Source organism: Nestor notabilis, unplaced genomic scaffold, assembly GCF_000696875.1.
Source record: "Nestor notabilis isolate BGI_N333 unplaced genomic scaffold, ASM69687v1 scaffold8129, whole genome shotgun sequence".
Classification (NCBI taxonomy): Eukaryota; Metazoa; Chordata; class Aves; order Psittaciformes; family Psittacidae; genus Nestor; species Nestor notabilis.
The window spans coordinates 15684-22563 of record NW_009944119.1 but is presented as its reverse complement, the minus strand read 5'-3'; positions in this window follow the sequence as shown (position 1 = coordinate 22563).

Sequence of the window (6880 nt, the reverse complement as noted above, 5' to 3'; positions counted from 1 at the left end):
GGGATGGGGAGGAGAATCGAAGGAATGTAACTCCCACGAGTTGAGATAACAGCTCTCCAGTAACTAAGGTATAATACAAACCACTACTGCTACCAATAATAATGATAAGAGGAATAACAAGGGAAAAGGACACAACCGCTCACCACCCGCCAACCGATACCCAGCCCGACCCGAGCAGCGATCTGGGCCTTCCGGGTAACTCCCCCCAGTTTATATACTGGGCATGACGTGCTGTGGTATGGAATACCCCTTTGGCCAGTTTGGGTCAGGTGTCCTGTCTCTGCTTCCTCCTGGCTTCCCCTCCTCTCTGGCAAAGCATGAGACTGAGAAAGTCCTTGGTCAGAGTAAACATTACTTAGCAACAACTAAAAACATCGGTGTTATCAACATTGTTCCCAGACTGAAAGTCAAAAACACAGCACTGCACCAGCTACTAAGAAGGAGAAAAAATGACTGCTGTAGCTGAACCCAGGACAACCAGAAATAAATACAGCATGCATTCACTATTCTGAACACACAGAAATCATGAAGCATGAGACCTGCTTTAGAGATGAAACCCATTCTGAAATGTGTCAGTGTTAGAAAGCCAGCACCGCACACAAAATGTTCTGAGAACAGAGACACTACCTGTAACACCCCATCAATACAGCTTCATTTTTAAAACCAACCTTAAAAAGCACATCCTATTTCTTCCATGCTTCCCCAACATCAGACAAACTCTCAACTTGCTCTCCTTACTGTAAATCCTTAAGTGAAAAGCTGCCCATTTAGAATGCAGTTCTCTCACCTGAGTTAAATCTGTTTCGGTCATAGCGGTCAAGCTCCTTATCAAACATTTAGCAGTAAAGGAACCACCCCGCCCTTTCCTGGGTAATCAGAAGGCAGCTGTGACTGAAGCTTGGCCAGAAGCTTCTGTTCTGCAGCTCTTTTGCCAAAGCCAATGTATTTGTTATGTCCTATCTACTTGCTTCTTTAGAAATTATGGTGGGTTTACAAATTCTACAACAGCTGTACACATTAAAGCATTTTAAGGACCAGGTTTTCAAAGGTATTTAGGCATGTAACTCCTTTGCTACAGCCACAGTCAAACATCTATCTCTGTGGCTCTGGGCCTTAATTCTGTGCTATATATCATCTCCCAGTTCCAGTTAGAGTTAATCTGAGGATTTGGCACAACCAGCTCATCTGTGTCACTTCCTCCAACCAAATCTCTTTTGCTTCTCTGGCTTTCTCTTTCCATCATGTTAGAGGCACATAGTTAAAATCCATCTATTTATTGCTTACTGCTGGGATTCCATTCATTATCTCATTTCACTTTTAACTTTAAAGTGGATGCAAACAACCAACGTGGACAATAAGAATCTTATTTAGGTAATCAAACTGGCAAATGATGCCAGCAGCTGACGACTTGCCTATAGAAACTGTGAGAAACAGTTCAAGTTCAGAAACTACCCAAGTTTAGCAAAGACAACTGCTGTAGGTAGCAAGGCTGCCTCCCTCAGATGCCACTCTGGAAAGAAAACAGGATGTTAGAGGAGCTTCAACTGCATAGGAGGAAAACATCCTCTATAAATGAGTCATTTAGGACAGATTAAACAAGCCTACCCAGTTCCTGCCACAGAGAGGAAGAAGGGTCAGGTACTAGTCAGGGCCGCTACATCTGGGGCTGCACTTGCAGTGTTGAATGGTGCTCCTAACCACAAAGCCACCCACAGAAAATCACTTTGGAGTCAGCCATACACCATACTAGTCCCTAACTTACTTTGGTCTATTCAGTAGCCAAAATGTAAGTGCAAAAATTAATTTAGAGAATTTTTTCACCCTCCCTGACAGTTGTATCTGCTACATAAGAGAATCTTGCCCAAATTCTTTCATACAAACTGTCTCTTTATCTGCAGGGCTGAAAACGCGACTGCAAAAGGTAAAGATGTGGGAGGCAAAAGTCACAGAGATGTTTTTCCTGGGGAAGCTTCATTAATTGTTTTTATAGCACATTAATGACATGAATTGCTTTAGAAGTTCCAAGGTTTTGGGGTTTTTTTTATCATTACCACCACAAACAGTTACGGAGAACAAGAAATAGCCAAACCACTGTACTTGATGTATTGATTTTTAGATTGCGACTTGAGTGTTCTGTACTTTTTCTTTCAATAGATAATCACAGACCACATGATACTACAATAGAAAGCCCACCTAGTGCAAATAAAGGATGTTTAGGGGAATTAAGAGGGGGCAGAAATGGAGCATTCTTTTTCTAATATGTTTCTATGAAACCTCAACCCACCTTTCATGTATTCACTTGAGCTCATGCTTGTTTGATTATATTTTGAAATTGCCTCAGTTCAGTTAGAAGACACTGCTTTTAACCAAAATAGATAAATACAAAGGATAAGATGGGAATTAATGGTTACTTTTTCCCCAGCTTCTATAAACACACAGTTTCTCCTCACTGACACTCACAGCTAGAGGACGACAGTGCCATCTCTCTCTCTGAGCCATGTTTGCAACATCATTTAACCCGCCTTCATAATAGGACAAAGTTCTTGTCAGGATGAATTATATTAGTGTATGCTAAGCAGGCAATCAGTACAGCTATTGTGCATCCCACCACCTCTTTTATATAGCTACAGACATTTGCCCCACTGCCATTTCACAGTGGTCTTCCAGTTTCAGTAATATCTTATTGAAAGAATGTAAAATCCCATTAGTTTAGATCTTCTGTGCTACGTGGTTGAAATGCTGCGGTTATGTAGCATGCCAAAACAATGAACTCCTGTAGAAACAGTGGTGCTGGATTACTAGGGAAGATAGCTGAGATAGGCAGACAGACATACATGATTAGCTGGCATACATCGTAAGCAGCTTTAGGAAGGCTAGTGATGCTGTCGTATTTTTGCCTTTTGTGTTTTTAACTGTTGACTTACCTGAAAGCACAGATGAGGGAGAATTTTTGCCATGCCAGTTCTACCATTGGGTGTACAGGTTGCTCCAAAGGAAATAATCTGCTGGACAGCTAGCTTGGTGTTATATTAATAAGATCTGTTCACAGACCAACAAGTTGGTCCATCCTGGGCCAAGTTCGGGGGCATCTCTTGCATGGCCCAGAAGGATGTTGTGGTAAGTTGTACCCATTCATATTCTTCCATGTGCTGAATCCACAGTGTTCCAAAAATCCTTGTAAAATTATAATGCCTGTGTACCCTTCTGTTCTCATCAACATCATCTTTGAACATTTGGTAGAATCCCTTTATATCCCTTAGCACTTGTCACTGCATTGAATTTCCAGCTTTCTGAGATACGCTGGCATCTAGGAAAAAGCACAGATAGCTGCAGCCAGCATCCTTGGCTACCTCCAGCTACCAGCTTGATTAGAGGCATAAGTTCAGTGTCTTAAATGGCAAAGAAGAGATTTCTCAAAGCAAGCTGGTAGCTTTCCTGTGAATCTTGCACATCTAGCTTGGGAAGCTTAGACCTCAAGATAGTTTTCAGCTTATTTAACCTCACTATGTGACTACAGATCTGCAGAGATTGTCTTGACATGTTAGCCCAGCCCACTGCAGAATCTCATGGATCTTTGTTCGTATAGGCAGTTAAGACTATAACATTTAAGACTATATGATTTAGAAAGTGTCCTGGTCAGCCTTAGGTTACAGATTGTGTTTGGTGCTTATCTGGCTAACAGGACATGTGTTAGGAAAATTGTGTTAGGAAAACACAGGACAAAAATTTCATCCTCAGCTAGTCCTCTGAATTCAAATTCAGTAAGCCTGGACAAACACTGGTTGTAGAGCAACTCATTGAATCATAGAAATAGAGTTTAAAAGAAAATATTGTTCTGTTTCCGTGTAACAGTTTATTCTTCAGGCACTAACTTAGAGGGTAACAGGAAAGGAAGAGTAAAACAAACGGAAACTCAAACCCAGTATATCCTTTCCCTTTCTCTCTCACAAGAGAAAACTTTTCCCATACAATCGTAAACTCCAATAGGAAATGAACTGTGATTCAGTGACCTACGAATATTCATAGCTACTAAAGCAGCAGATCGGCACAAGAGAGCCAGAGCCAGTGCTAACAAAGAACACATGCTACCAGTTACACACTTGGAGGCTAATTTTCAGTAGTGCTGAGCACTCGCGGTGCCAGCTGAATTCAAGTGGAATGGTAGGAGATCAGCACATCAGAAGATCAGGCTCTTTGATTTAAAGACTATCCGGAGGCAAAGAAAGCCTACCAGTGGGATGAAAGAATGGAAGACAATGACTGTCAGTAAGAGTCAAGCATTCTGGGAAAACAAGTTGAAGCCAACAAAAAAATCTCCTCCATGTCCCACTCTTCGGAAAGGCATAAAACTCAGCACTCAAAAATCCAGGGGTTAGAAATATTTGTAGACAGGAAAAAAGTGGTAAGTGGTACAGTAGCATTTCAGAGCTGGGTTTTTAGGGTGACTGCTGAACAGATGCTTGATGGGAGTACCTAGGAGAAGGCTATCATGTTCTCCAACAACTAGAACCCACCTCTGCAAATGGATGGTACAGGAATCCTGCTCCTGCAGGAGATAAAGCACAAGCAGATACCCATGTACCCAGCCCTGTAACTTGACTGCCCAGCTGTTCAGCAATTTCCAAATCTGCAAAAATATAATAAATTACATTTTATTATGAAATATATTCTCTCTAGTACCTATAAATATGACAGCTTATTGCAGAGTCTTGATTCAAGAGTATTTCTATGCCGTCATTTAATAATTGCCTCACTTCACTGAGAGCTATAGCTCTATCAAGACGATTCTAGTGATATTCATTATGCAGCTTATACAGTATTAAAATACTAAATGCTTACTAAATACTAAAAACATGTCATTCTCTGCTCTTTTTCCTTCTCTACCAAAAAAGAAATGTGAATAAAGTTTGATATTTTTGGTAACCACAAAGGAGGAATTGAATACATGTATATTAAACACCAGCAAAAAATTACAAGAGCTTTCAGTTTGTAAATTAGCACATTCCCAGTTGTGTCAAACTGCAGGCTCAGGACTGGATCAACAATCTCCAAAACCATGTGAAAATGAAACAGAAAATGAATAGTATTTCACACCATTTTGCCAGATTAGAGAGATTAAAAGCTTAGCCTCTTTAACTTTTATCTTTACGTTTCCTCATCCTAAAGATCATATATAGCAGGCATGGCCCTCAGCTGTATCCTTCTGGTGTTTCTCTATCATGATAATTTTTTCCTACTTCTGGAAATGCAGAGATAGTCTGAGTGAACTGGACCAGTGTGGGGCAGTAACAAAAGCACTCATTCTATGGAATACTGAACATAAAATTGGGAGATACAACCAGTTTGTATCTCTTCTGATTTTAAGAGTTATCTCCACCTCCCTATCACTTAATAAGAAAGGTTGGAATGTACACAACTGGAAAGCAGGATGATCCCAGAACCTGTGAGAATCACTGGACATCCACACAAAACCTTTTTTTTTTCCCAGCATGACTCACACTGTAAACTTTTCAAGCAGTAAATTCCTGGTGCTTCCCTGATTGTACCTGCCTTCAGAATGCAGGAAGTGTGTTGTAGAGGGAGAAAAAGCACAAGTTAACGCAGCCTCAAATGTGTTTAGATATGCAGAAGCTTTCATCTGGCTAGAGAAATAGATGGAGGCAAGGCATTTAACCTGGGAAAACTGCAAGATAATCTCCCCTTGGAGACTGGACAGAAGAACACAAGGAGATTCTAAAAGGTAAACAGAATATTCAGAAAATGCTTAAAGGAAAGCAAGCGGAAAGGACTTGCCTTTTTCAAGTTCTTCAGGAGAGATAATCTTTAATGGCTCCCTAGTCACTGAATCCCAAATACTGGGATTGCTAGTTGCTAGTGTGCTAAAATCCCAACTAATAGTTTATCTCGTCATGCCAATGTCCAGTCAAGTCTCACACACTGCAGTAGAACATTTCGAAAGAACAACATTTTTTGGTTCTCTGTAGAGAGGACATGGATATAAATATATATCATTGCTTTGCTGTGTTATGCATTAATACTAGTTACCAGTCATTACCAGAATTGAACAGTGTGTGAATATGTTAAGTTACTCCTGCTGCAGCATGTAGATGCCTTGAGTTTTGCCTATATTTATGCAATTAAGCTACATTTAAGTTTCTACTGCCAGGAGTGATTTCTATGGTAATGTGTTGTGAGCTTCTCTCCAGAACAGGCTTTCAATAATGCAGATCCTGATAAAGCTTTAGTGTAAACACACTGCTGAATGTTGAGGATGAAATGCGCAAGATTTGAGTGCTGAAAGTAAAGCCGGGGTGGATGCCTGTGTCTTTTCCATTGTTGGCAGAGCAAGCTTCTCTTAACAGGAAGCAGTCTTGGTATGAATTTAATCAATGCTGTATTTAGTGCACGTTAAGTTCCACATGCCTTTCCATATTTTTACTGGCTATTACTGTTTTCAAACAGCTGCTAGTGAAAAAAGCAAGAAAAAACTATATTCTGATAGTCTAATTCTTACAGAGTGTTTCTCACATGCTTTGACAAAAATTTGGATTATATGGACTATAGGTGCTACTTCTGCTGAATGTTCCTTGTAAGAAATTGAAGGAAAAGGAATAATGAGAAAATGAACATAAGATACCTGGAATAAACAGCTTTCTCTTGGATAAAAGAGAATGTAATAGCGTTGCCATTAAAGTTTGTATGTGATTAATATTTACTGTGGATCATAAAACTGCATGCAAATACTTGTGTAAACCTCCCATTGATACCTACAGGGGATATTTACATGTCATTTAGTCCTAACATTCACACTTTGCAGAAGAATTAATCAGTAAGCTGATAAATTACATTGAAACTATACTCGCCTTAAAATATGAGGTAA